The sequence below is a fragment of the Theropithecus gelada genome, chromosome 20 (assembly GCF_003255815.1).
Source record: "Theropithecus gelada isolate Dixy chromosome 20, Tgel_1.0, whole genome shotgun sequence".
NCBI lineage: Eukaryota > Metazoa > Chordata > Mammalia > Primates > Cercopithecidae > Theropithecus > Theropithecus gelada.
In genome coordinates this window covers 26,301,732-26,314,852 of record NC_037688.1, presented here as the reverse complement: position 1 = coordinate 26,314,852, position 13,121 = coordinate 26,301,732, and the positions used below count along the sequence as shown (strand labels likewise).

At 47.6% G+C, this 13,121-nt stretch overlaps 1 pseudogene; it reads left to right on the top strand.

The window, feature by feature from the left end:
• Positions 1–4,176: 4,176 nt before the first annotated feature.
• LOC112614609 lies at positions 4,177–4,521 on the top strand (annotated as a pseudogene).
• The last annotated feature ends 8,600 nt before the right edge of the window (positions 4,522–13,121 follow it).

Genomic DNA, 13,121 nt, shown 5'->3' with positions numbered 1-13,121 from the left:
CACTAAAAAGAAAAAGAAAAAGAAACACCATGTATAACTTTCAATTTGTAGAGGAGAAAAAAGACAATAACAAAAAAATTAATGTAAAAGAAAAATAAACAAGAAAAAGAGAGAAAAATGGCACAAAATAGAACAGTGGATTCAGGATCACGTAGTATGTGTGTGACAGAGCTGGGCCTTGTTCCCTGTTCCACGGAGCTTTGGAAAGTTGTCCCCTACCCCTAGAGTACTCCAACTGTCTCCTACCCCTAGAATACCCCAACTGTCTCCTGACACAGCCCCCAGCACTACTTGTCTACTGTACCTGTCTGAGCACCACCAGGCTTCACACCCACCACTTCCTCTGCTCCCTGCTCAATGCTGGGATCCCTGAGGCCAGAGACTCAGACTATGGCAGGGGCTTATCCTGGGCGATGAGCTAATGACTATGTGTGGCCCTCTTAAGTGTCTGTACTTCTGTCACAGTCACCTGGGTTTTGCCTAACCCTGTCTTGAAGTTTGATACCTGCTAGTACTGTTGACCCACCTCCCCTCTCCTCTTTACCCCAGTTCTACTGGTGCCTGGATTCTGAACTTGTAAGCTCTCACCTGGGCCTTTGCAACAGCCTCACAACTGGTCTTCCTGACGCCACCTGACTCTTCTGATCCACCCTTTAAGAATGCTGAGGCCATGCTTCTCTTTGGCTCAGAAATGATCCATCCTATGAGAAGGCCCAGAGTCTGAACAGACAACATTAACAATGATCATCTGTTGGGCACTTACTGTATGCAGGCACCTACTGTGCACATCACAAGCAATATCTTCACTTACTCCTTACAGCTACCCTTTGAGTTGGTTTTACTGATGAGGAAACTGAGGCTTTGAGAGAGGAACCAACTTGCCCAAGGTTGCCCATCTATGAAGCAGTAAAGCTAGATCTACGTGTCTGACTCAGAGAGGTCATGCCCATAAAGCATTAAGTTGGCTTTCAAGGATGTTGATAAATTGATCCCAAGCCAATATCTTAGCCTCATCATCCCTATATTCACCTATATTAGGCAACACAGGCCATTTGTTGTCCCCTGAGCATGCCCTTGTTGATCTCCACTCCCTACCTTTGCTCACACACGTTCCTCTCCTGAAATTTCCTTCTCTCGTTTCTATCCTTCCAGAAGTCTTGTCCTAAATGTCTCCTCCCCAGGGAAGATCTCCTTCCTTTAATGATTGTCAGAGCCTTGCATTACACTCAAGCATGTTCATGTGTCACCTTCTCTAGTGGGCAGCAAGTTAATTGGTAGCCGAGACCAAGCCTGATTCATTCTCAGCTCCTCAGAAGTGCCCCGTACTGTGCACGGCACGCATGTTTTCTGAATTCTTTCAATCCAGTTCACGCAGACAGGTAGAAGCTGCACACAAGCAGATCCTTTCCCGAGCAGCACAGCTTAGAGGATGTGGCACGTTTTACGGAGCTTGGCACGTGGGGCATTTGTGCATGTGCTGTGTAATCATCCCAGCCACATACCCTTTCTGTGTATGGTGCAAAGGAGACATTCTTGTGGGCAGAGGCGCTCCCGGGAGGTGTAAGCTCTGAGCTTAGGACCTCTTTTCGGTGGACGCTCTTATTTCTCTTACCTTCAGAAATGAATGCCAGCTTTATTAACCCCAAGCCTCCATCCCTGACAGGGGCATGCATCTCACTGTCAGTGTCCTTCCCAGAACTTATAGGAAAACTGTAAACTGCAGCTTGCAAACCTCCCACCTTCTCCTGCCAAAACTTGGACATGGGCAAATCACACTGAGACAATCCATACTGGCCGGGCGCAGTGGCTCACACCTGTAATCCCAGCATTTTGGGAGGTCAAGGTGGGTGGATTGCCTGAGCTCAGGAGTTCGAGATCAGCCTGGGAAACATGGCGAAATCCCATCTGTACTAAAAATACAAAAAAATTAGCCAGGCGTGGTGGTGCTCACCGGTAGTCCCAGCTACTTAGGAGGCTGAGGCATGAGAATCACTTGAACCCGGGAGGCAGAGGTTGCAGTGAGCCAAGATCACATCACTGCACTCCAGCCTGGGCAACAGAGCAAGACTCTGTCTCAAAAACAACAACAATAACAATCCATATAGATTTGGGCGGTGTGGAGGATGCCAGATGAAGAGGAGATATGATGGAATGAGGAAGAGTCAGACCTGTCTGTGCCCAGGAGTTTACAATTTAAGTGGGAAGATAAGACACATGGGAAAGCTATGCAGAGGGAAATGAGATGATGCTTAATTACCAGTTTCAGGTCACAGGTGAAGAAGTTTTGCAAGACTGAGCCTTGCAGACAGGCTTAGCACATGGAAGGGTGGCCAAGCCTGAGGGGTGACAGGGCAGGAAACAGGCCTGCCCACCTCACAGAAACTGGGATCCAAGCTGGGTCTTGGTCTCCTGAGAGGAAGGGCATTCGCGCATGCAGAGCTGAGGGTTAGGAGAAGGGTATGCACCTAGTAAAGGGTGTGGGTGTCCACCCTGGCTGGGTGGACAGAGACCCGAATGAAAAGGCTGGGAAGAAGTTTGGAAATTGGCCAGGTTGAGAAACTTAGGTCCTGAAGGGGTCAGCAAGGCATTGTGGAGGGCCTGCTGCAAGCAGAACTGAAGGAAGGTACATCCAGGCAGCCTTTACTTCCTCTCCTCCACAGCCTTGGTACTGTGAACTGACACCCAAACCCTCCAGGAGCACTCCCTTTCTAGACCCAACAAAGGGCAGAAGAAAAAAAATAAAGCCTGGATCCATTTGAAAAGGGGCCAAGCAGCCCCTCCCAAACCTAGTTCTTTGACTTGCACCCAAGACTTAAATACACCCTTTGAAACTCCTCATCCATTGAAGTTCCTTTCCTTTGAAACCATAAAAGAATGTAGGGCTGCATTTTGCCTTGGTGGTAGGAAAATTCCACATGCAACTTGCAGCATTTACAGGGTGGAGACTTCTGTCCTGGGAGCAGGATGTCTGAGCCCAGGCCTTTCCACAACAGTTGACAGCCAGGGGCCTGGCAGTGCAGCCCAGAGGTCGAGGCATGTTCTGGAGTCAGGTGCTGTGTGATAAGCCAGTTGAGTGACCTTAAGCAGGCCACTGGATCTTGTGAAATCCCAGTTTTCTCACTCCTAAAATGAAGACAACATCTGCCCTCACTCTGGAAGGCTGCATACCTTTCAGGCACAGGGGTGTATGCACGTGCCAACAAGGGTATCAGGCCAGCTGACATCTGGTTGGTTTTCTCTCCCTGTGGGAACTTCCATATCCTTTGGCAGTCACTGCTGCAGATGAATACATGGGATGGCAAATTGTCACCAGAAATAAACAGCCATCAAGAGTAGAATGGCCTCAAAGGTATGCCATCTAGTCTTTGCCTCTGTGACCAACACCAAATGAGGCTCCATGACATCCAGAGCAGGGTGAGAGGGATCTCTGTCCCCACCAAGTGCTTAAGTGTACAGCAGAAGGTCAGAGGCTGAAGAATGTATTATAGGAGACATCAGAGACTGGAATAGATGGCAGCTTCATTAAGAGGTGGAGACAGAGGTGTAGTGGGGAGAGGGCAGAATACTGACTCAGAGCACCAGGAATCTTAAAAAGAAAATGGCTGAACCGAGACCCTTACCTCATACCATAGACAACAATTAACCCAAAATGAATCATGGACCTAAATGTAAGAACTAAAACTATAAAACAACCAGAAGAGAACATAGGAGAAATTCTTTGTGGCTTTGGATTTACAAAGATTTCCTAAAAGTACACAAAAAGCACAAGCTGTAAAGATAAACATTAATACCTTGATCTAAAAATCATCATCATGATTTAAAACTTTTGTGGGCCGGGTACAGTGGCTCATGCCTGTAATCTTAGCATTTTGGGTGGCCGAGTGGGCGGATCACTTGAGGTCAGGAGTTCAAGACCAACCTGGCCAACATGGTGAAACCCTGTCTCTACTAAAAATACAAAAATTAGCTGGGTGTGGTGGCATGCACCTGTAATCCCAGCTACACGGGAAGCTGAAGCACAAGAATTACGTGAACTCTGGAGCTGAGATCATGCCACTGCACTCCAGCCTAGGCAACAGAGTAAGAGTCCATCTCAAAAAAATAAAAATAAAAATAGCTTCCTGCCATCTTGGATCATGTGGAAGCCTACTGGGAACAGGACTTCTAAAAGAAAATATGTCTGGAAGGCTGTGGTCCAAGGCCATTTTTGCTGGGTATAAGCGGGGTCTCCAGAACCAAAGGGAGCACACAGCTCTTCTTAAAATTAAAGATGATTATGCCCGAGATGAAACAGAATTCTATTTGGACAAGAGACGCACTTATGTATACAAAGCAAAGAACAACACAGTGACTCCTGGCGGCAAACAAAACCAAACCAGAGTAATCTGGGGAAAGGTAACTCAAGCCCATGGAAACAGTGGCATGTTTCATACCAAGTTCCGAAGGAATCATCCTGCTAAGGCAGGAAGCCTGTCATGGGGACATAGAATCCGAGTGATGCTGTACCCCTCAAGGATTTAAACTAATGAAAAGTCAATAAATAAACATGGATTTGTGCTCTTGTAAAAAATAAATAAAATAAAATAAAAATAAAAAAGATTTAAAACTTTTGTGCTTCAAAATGCACTGCTACAAAAATGAAGAAGTATGGGCCAAGTGCAGTGGCTCACACCTGTAGTCCCAGCACTTTGGGAGGCCGAGGTGGGAGGATCAGTTGAGGTCAGGAGTTCAAGGCCAGCCTGGCCAACATGGTGAAACCTCGTCTCTACTAAAAATACAAAAATTAGCCAGGTGTGGTCGTGGGCACCTATAATCCCAGGTACTTGGGAGGCTGAGGCATGAGAATGTCTTGAACCCAGAGGCAGAGGTTTCAGTGAGCTGAGATGGTGCCACTGCACTCCAGCCTGGGAGACAGAGCGAAACTGTCTCAAAATACAAAAACAAAACCAATAAAAAGGGTAAAGAATTTGAAGAGACACTTCACCAAACAAGATGTTTGGATGGCAAGTAAGCATATGAAAAGATGCTCAACATCATTAGTCATTAGAGAAGTACAAATTAAAATTACAATGAGATACTACTACACACCCACTAGAATGGCTAAAATTAAAAAGACTGACCATACCTTGTGTTGACAAGGATATAGAGCAGCTGCAACTCTCATAAACAGCTGGTGTGGATAGAAAATGGTTCAACCACTTTGGAAAACAGTTGGCAGTTTCTTTAAAAGTTGAACATACGGCTGGGTGCAGTGGCTCACGCCTGTAATCCTAGCACTTTGGGAGGCCAAGGTGGGTGGATCACGAGGTCAGGAGATCGAGACCATCCTGGCTAACACGGTGAAACCCTGTCTCTACTAAAAATACAAAAGATTAGCCAGGTGTGGCGGCAGGTGCCTATAGTCCCAGCTACTTGGAAGGCTGAGGCAGGAGAATGGCATGAACCCAGGTGGTGGAGCTTCCAGTGAGCTGAGATCGTGCCACTGCACTCCAGCCTGGGCGACAGAGCAAGACTCGGTTTCAAAAAAAAAAAAAAAAGTTGAACATACGCCAGTTATTCAATTTCTAGGTACTTTGCCAAGAGAAATAAAAGAATATATTCACATAAATACTTGTGAGTGAACAGTCATAGCAACTTTATTCGTAATAGCCCCCAAACTAGAAAGAACTCAAAGTCCACTGACTAATGAATGGATAAACAAATTGTGGTATATTCATATAATGGAATATTACTCAGCAATAGAAAGGAACAAACTGTTTATACAATGATATGGATGAGTCTTAAAACAATGACACTGAGTGAAAGAAGACAGACCCAAAAAAGTGCACATACTGCATGATTCTACATACATACAATTCTAGAAAATGTGAACTAATCCATAGTGACTGACAGCAGATCAGTGGTTGACTGGGGGCAGGAGGGCAGCAAGCAAGGATTTCCATGGGTACAAGGAAATGAGTGATGGAGATAGTCATTGTCCACTGTGGTGCTGGTTTCACAGGGCAGACGTATGTCAAAAATCCATCGAAGTGTGCAGTTAACTGTATATCAATTATGCTCAATAAAACTGTGCAAAAGAAGGAGGAGGGGAGGGAGGCAGCAGCTCTTGGCCCCAGGGGGACAACCAGTCACTCCTTAGGGTTTATCTACAGAATCTATGAATTCACTCTCCTCTACCACCCAGGGGTTCTTTACCAACTCAGTTACACCTCCCCAACTTGTCCCAGGTTCTTTGAGGGCAGGGACTGTGCCTTCTGTATCAAGTGTCTCCTGTTGAGAAAGTGGATAATGGCAATGATGAGGCAGCTTCCGTGGGTGGTAGGAGAGGGGCCGGTCTATCATTAGGACCAGGGCTGATCACATCTGGATCTTGGGGGAGTCTACCCAACTGTGGGGCAATAACACCACTGTCATTTCTACCTTGTTTGTAGAATTCATGGTGACTCACTCCAGGAAGACTCCCAGCACTGCTGAGGAACAGGATAAGGCAGAGGTGAGATGGTGAGCTACACTTGACTGTGAAGGAACTGAACCCCCAGGGCTCACCCTTCAAGTTGGGGCTGTCAGACAAGATGATCCTTATGTAATCTACAGAGAACCATTTACTTCTGGAGCGAGGAAGCCAATGCTGTGTGCAAGGTGCTCCTCCAAACCTGCTGAACCTAGATTCCAATGTTTACCACACTGACCTGATTGAAGTCTCTGTGGTCTGTGGTCACCATCATTCTGGTTGAGGCACCCCGAGGCTGACAACCCTTGCTAAGCCAGAGCTGGAGCTCTCCCTTCTAGAAGCCAGGCCAGAATCCTGCATGGCCACCAAGTCTTGACTTTCGGAGGCCAAACACTTGATACAACATGATGAAGCTCATTTCTGTTGCATTCAAGCACCATGAGGGCCTTCGGTAGTGATGGTTCCCATAGATTTGTGTAAACCAAAGTATGGACTAGCTTACACATGCAATCCTTCACTTTGATGCTGGTCCTGCCAACCTCTATGACCTGCCCTCACCCCTGTGGATTTTCCTTGATAGCGTTACTCTTACTAAAGAAAAGCTTGATTCAAAAATCCAACCACATGGGCTGGTTCGAAGGTAGTGTGTTATCTCAGTTGATTGCTCACTGTCAGTTACAGGTTGAACTCCTTGTTCTACTCTTTCCCCCTTCTTGCCACTGCACTTGACTAGTTTAAAAAAAATCCAACCACAAAATGGACATATGTGTTGAGTTATATGACACTTATGTGACAAAGGAATAAGTCATTTGATGAATAAGTGTCCTGGGTGTTCCTTTAAATCAGACACTTGAGCCAGGCACGGTGGCTTAGGTCTGTAATCCCAGCACTTTGGGAGGCCGAGGCAGCTGTATCACCTGAGGTCAAGGGTTTGAGACCAGCCCAGCCAATATGGTGAAACCACGTCTCTACTAAAAATACAAAAATTAGCTGGGTATGGTAGCAGCGCCTGTAATCCCAGCTACTTGGGAGGCTGAGGCAGGAGAATCGCTTGAACCTGGGAGGCAGAGAGTGCAGTGAGCCAAGATGGTGCCACTGCACTCCAGCCTGGGCGAAAGAGTGAGACTCCATCTCAAAAAATAATTAATTATAATTAATAATTAATTAATAATTAATTAATTAATCACACAGTCTTTCATGGGCATTCACAAAATAATCTGGTCTGTGGAAACTCCCTGCAGGGGGATTTTCAAATGTGCCTGGGAAGTAAGGTGATACATCTAGTGAGAGCCATCCTTTCCTCTGGGCCCTGCTAGGGCTCCATTTCCTCAGGAAGTTCCCCTGACTTTGAAAGGGGCCAAGCTGCAGAGGGGGGAGAAGGGCGTGTGTGGCGGAGATCTGCACTTCCTCTCTAGGCCATTCTCGGTGCCCCGCTGACCTCCATTGACTCCACAGAACTTGCCCTGCTCTCTAGCCTGGCACAGTGGCTCCGTAGACTTTGAGCTCACCTCCCATGCTCCCAGGCACTCCTAACCGAGCTCAGCTCCTCAAATGGTGGGAAAGGTCTGTTGTTTAGATCTCTCATCCATTAGACATCAGGTGACACCACTTGGCCAAGTAACCTAGCAAATCCTGCTGATGCATTTTAATTGAAACCATATGCCCAGAATGGCCACCCCAGTGAGCAGGGCAAAATGAAGTGGCCTCTCCCCAGAATGAGCACCTACACAAGGCACAGCACATTGCCACAGCACACGTCTCCCCAGTAAATGCACTTGTATCTTAACAGAAGAGCTCTCCTGGCCACTGCAACTGGGGACACAAGGGTGTGAAAATGAGCAGGGCACTAAGGCTAACTGCAGAGTCAGATGGAGGAGGACATAGGCATCTGAGATCTAAGACCGATCCTTGGAGCCCTGAGGCAAGCTGTGAATCCCACAATGGTGTGTGCATCTAAGTGGCACCAGGTGGAGGGGAATCACGGTTCTGACCCTGAGACCACCCACCTCCTTGATGGGAGCTCAGGCCCCTATCCAAATAGTTACGGTGTGCCCACTAAGTGCTGACACTGTGGACTCAGTGGTAAACAAGGACAAGCCCTTGCCCTCAAGTTTTCACAGCTTCATCTCTGTGGCATCAGCCCTGAGATATCATGAAGCAAGAGCAGGGCTGGCCAGATTGGGTGCCAAAAGTGGCCCAGGTAGAACTGCAGAACTCCATCTCTTAGTGAAGGGAGAGAGAACTCAGGATAGGACAGGGCAGGGCCAGACATTCTCAACTGAAGCCACTGAGACCTTGGCCAAAACCAAACAGGGACATGTGTGTGAATTCTGGCCGGTATCAGAAAGCAGCCAAGGCTGGCCAAGCTTCAAGAGGGCCTGAACCAAGTCGCAGGTCACATCAGAGCTTCTTCTAAAAGGGCAGCTCCTATAGCAGCCTGGGGCCAGAGGTGCAGCAGCCTGGGCTGGGAGCAAAGGCTGGGCTTGCAGGGAAGAGCAAGAGTGTACAAGTGAGTGGAAAGATTCAGAAGGTGGCCTGATAGGTGGCAGAGGAGGAGCAACCCTAGTGGGCATAGAGGTGACAGCTAAGGATGGGGCCATGCTGTGCATCACAGCCCAGGGGGCAGACCCTAGTCAGAACTATGGCTCCACGCTACCTTCCCACAAGTCCCCATCTGAGATGCTCGGAAGCCAGAGCCCCTCAGCTGCTCCAGCTGGCTTCTGGTTTCTGCTTTTCATTCACCACCTCCCTCCTAGCCACCCTTCATAGGCTTCAGCCTTCTTGACTGTGTTACCTGTGTCCCTGCTGTGGACCCCACATCAGGGTTGGGCTTCCTTGGCTTGGCTCTGGGGTAGCCCCATGTCCAGCTGTCTCTCCCGTCTTCTGTCTATTGGGGTCCCACCTGACCCAAGTCTGGCCTCACCCCACACCTACCTGACAAAGTATGAGGTTCGCTGGTGGTTCCTGACAAGGCTTTCCATGATCCCACTTTTTAAATTATTATTATTTTTGAGACAGAGTCTCGCTCTGTGCCCCAGGCTGGAGTGCAGTGGCATGATTTCAACCCCTGGTTTCAAGCGATTCTCCCACCTCAGTCTCTCAAGTAGCTGGGACTACAGGCGTGCACCATGCTCGGCTAATTTTTGTATTTTTAGCAGAGACAGGGTTTTGCTATGTTGCCCAGACTGGTCTCGAACTCCTGAGCTCAAGCGATCCATCTGCCTCAGCCGAGTGATCCATCACTCAGCTCAAGTGATCCATAGCTCACTACAGCCTCCACCTCCTGGGCTCAAGCAATCCTCCCACCTCAGCTTCCCTAAGTGCTGGGATTACAGGTGAGAGTCATTGCTCTCGGGCCTCGACCCCACTTGATGTGGGATGGTCCAGACAGGAACAAGGAGTATGTGGCTCTAGAGAAGAGGGCCAAATGCAGGAAATCAGAAGGTTGACACTTCGATAAGAAACCAGGGACCACTCAGGAGCTGGGTCTGGAGGCGCCCCAGGTCTGCTGGGCAGGCATGAACTAGAAGTAGGTTTGGCTCCAGATTCAAGAGACAGAGTTCTGAGGGCAATCAAGGCTGGGGGCTGGGGAGCCTCCTGGAGACCCCAGGAGCTGAATGAGAGATGTCGAGAGTGTCTAAGCTGAGGTTGGGGCCAGGAATCTGAAAGACTGCAGGGAACTAGGCAAGAGGCTGGGGACAACTGTCAAATCGGCATCTTTCTCACCTGGGCTTACTGTCTTCCTGTCCCTCGGCATCTCAGAAATGCTGCTGATCCCTGAAGGGTCGGGGCCACACAAGCCAGAGAGGTGGAAGAGGCTGGCAGGGTGAAGAGCCACAGTGACCGTGGGAGCTCGCCTTGTAGCCCTGGCTGGACAGGATCATCCCCAGGGCATGTCAGCCCTGGGGTCTTCAGAAAGTCCCTTAGCTCCTACAGGCCAGAGAGACATAGTTAGTAAGTCTTGTTCTAAGGAATTTCAGGTGAACTGCTCCCACCTATTCACCCCAAATCTAGAACAAAGTTGGGGTGAGACATGAGACAAATACTCAAGATCCCAAGATCTCAAATATCAGTGAGTGAATTTAGTTTGGGGAAACATATAATCAATTCCCAAGGAAAATGTGGCTCCAAGGCTCCTAACAAATGAGAATGATGCCAAGATACCAACACCCAGCAGTCCTACAAGTGGCATCTACAACCATTTGCAGCTGCATGGCCCATGCTGACCGGAGCAAAGGCTGCCAGAAGCCCAGTGCGGGAGCCACACTCTGCCACACAGTCTGCTATGGGGTCCTGGGCAGATCACTTCTCCCTGGCCTCAGGTTCCTGATCAGCAGGACACTCGCAGCTCTTGTCAGGTTGCATGGGGGAGCCTCACCCACTGAATACCGCTCACTCCCTGAGGGCTGAGCTCTGGGGACAGGCTGTCAGGGCCATTCACCTTCTTCCATCAGATAAACTGAACTTCCCCTAAAGCTCTGCAGCTGGGGGAGCCTCAGCCCACACAGAGCACTCAGGGACTGCCTCCAAAAACTGCCAATTCTCTCCACGTGATCAAGTGGAGTGACCAAGGACAACTGAAAGGAGAACAAAGAAAGGAGAACCAGACTAGAGGCATACATGACCTCAGAGAACACGCAGCTTCCTCCCCTAGACCACAGGGCTCAGTAGCACCCAATTCCCTGCTGTTCTCGAGAGGGACAGAGTGGTGTCAGCTGGACGGGCCCTGCAGCTTCTCCACTTGTGGCATTGGCCAAGTGACTACCCTGCCCTGCACCTCAGCTTCCCCACGTGCCAAGTGGCATGGTTGTGAGGATAAAATAAGAATGTGTATTAAACAAAGGTCACATAACACACACCCTGTGAGTGTAACTTCCAGGCTTCCCTTCTGACCACACCATCACTCCACCTCCAAGCAGGGCCAACAACTGCTCTGTCTCTCTCAGTTTATCAAAACACAAATTAGAAGTCTGTCTCCCCAGGCTGTCAGAGGAAATGGTTCAGAACTGTAAACACGTGTAGCTGCATTTCGAATAACAAAAACGTGGGTGTTCCGTTTTGCTTCCTTTACAATCTATTATTTTTTCTGCAAACGCTACCACTAACAGCACAGAACGTAGCATTTTGGAAAGTTTTAGTGGCTAGGAATAGAAAAAAAAACAACAACCCTATGTCAACCCCAATTACTTTAAAAGATGAAGAAAAGAAAAAGAAAACAAAACAAACCAAATTTATTTTTAGAAATGCCGTTCTTTGGGCAAATATTGATTTTAAAACAGCAAGAATATTTATACACATATTAACAGGATTTCTCTTACAAAATCTTTAGCTGCTGAATCTCAGGAAATCCTGGAGTTATTTTCAAATTTTTCATTCTGACACAAAGCCAATTTCAGTTCATGTTAAGAAGAGATTGCCTTCTACTCATATGAAACAATGTGAAATTGATTTTTCTATTCTCGATAATATTTGTTGAGAAAATAGTCTTATAGTTTTAAAAACAAATCTGGAAATATTTTGAAAGTAACTTTACACTGTTTCTTAATATGACATTATTATTTTGATTGGAATATAGTTTCATTAGTCAAAAATCACCTTTACTTTTACTAGTGGTTATCACGTTCACTTCATGTTTCACTACATTAGACAAGGAGCCACACAATGGATCAGCGAAACAGAGCTTTAGCCAGCTTAGTCTGTAGTGGGATTTCTGTACTTTTCCATCAAATCGTTTTAAACATTATTTTGGTACCCGAAGCCTTAGTGACATGACTGTAACCATCACGAACAAAACTATTATTACACTACAGAAACAAAGAGAAGAATTAGGTTAAGTGGCTGAGGCCACTGAGGAGAAAGAGACAAATACAAACTCCAAATAGACACAAACAATTATTTGGGGATCTTTTTGCAGAAACCATGACATCTGTGCCAGTGAAACTCAATATACATGCACCAGGGCCTCCAGTGAATCCAGGCTATGACAGGCGAGGGGGGTCTTGGGCACCGGGTCTGAGGAGTGAATCAGGCAGCTGCACAGGACCCTGAGCTTGAAGTTTAATGCTCTTCAGTCACCATCTCGAAATCCTTAATAATTCTACCATTGAGTTTGTGTTTTCTAAGTGATATCTGATGGGACAACACCTAGCAAAGAAAAGGAAGTAGGTATCTGAATTGAGGCAGGTGTGACTTACGCCTTTTCCTTTGGTTAGAAATACGTTGCATGCTGGTACGAATGTACAGCCTTTAGCAGCAACTTGGTATTAACTAGTAAAATTCACGTGCCAGGAGCTGGGAGCCTCCATTCACTTGAGGTCCTACCTCCCTCCACCTCCCCACCTCCCTGGGACAAGTTCTGGGCCACCTGCCCCTCCACCCAGTGACTGCACCCATCCTGGCATGGGTCTGGGTACAGATACGGGAAGGATCAGGGTTGGGCGTCTGTGTGAAGTGATGCTTCTCAGCCTTCCTGCCCATCAGCTTCCCTCTGTGAGCTTTTAGGTGAGAGGAGGTGTGAATGTGACCAGTGGCTGCTCAGCAGAGGGCAGAGCCTCAGGCACTGAGAGGATCTGCACTTGAGCTGTAAGGATCTCTTGTGCCCGAGGAAGAGCAGCATTAAATAGCAAATTAAAGAAAAACAAAAACAAAAACAAAAAACCACCATACAAGT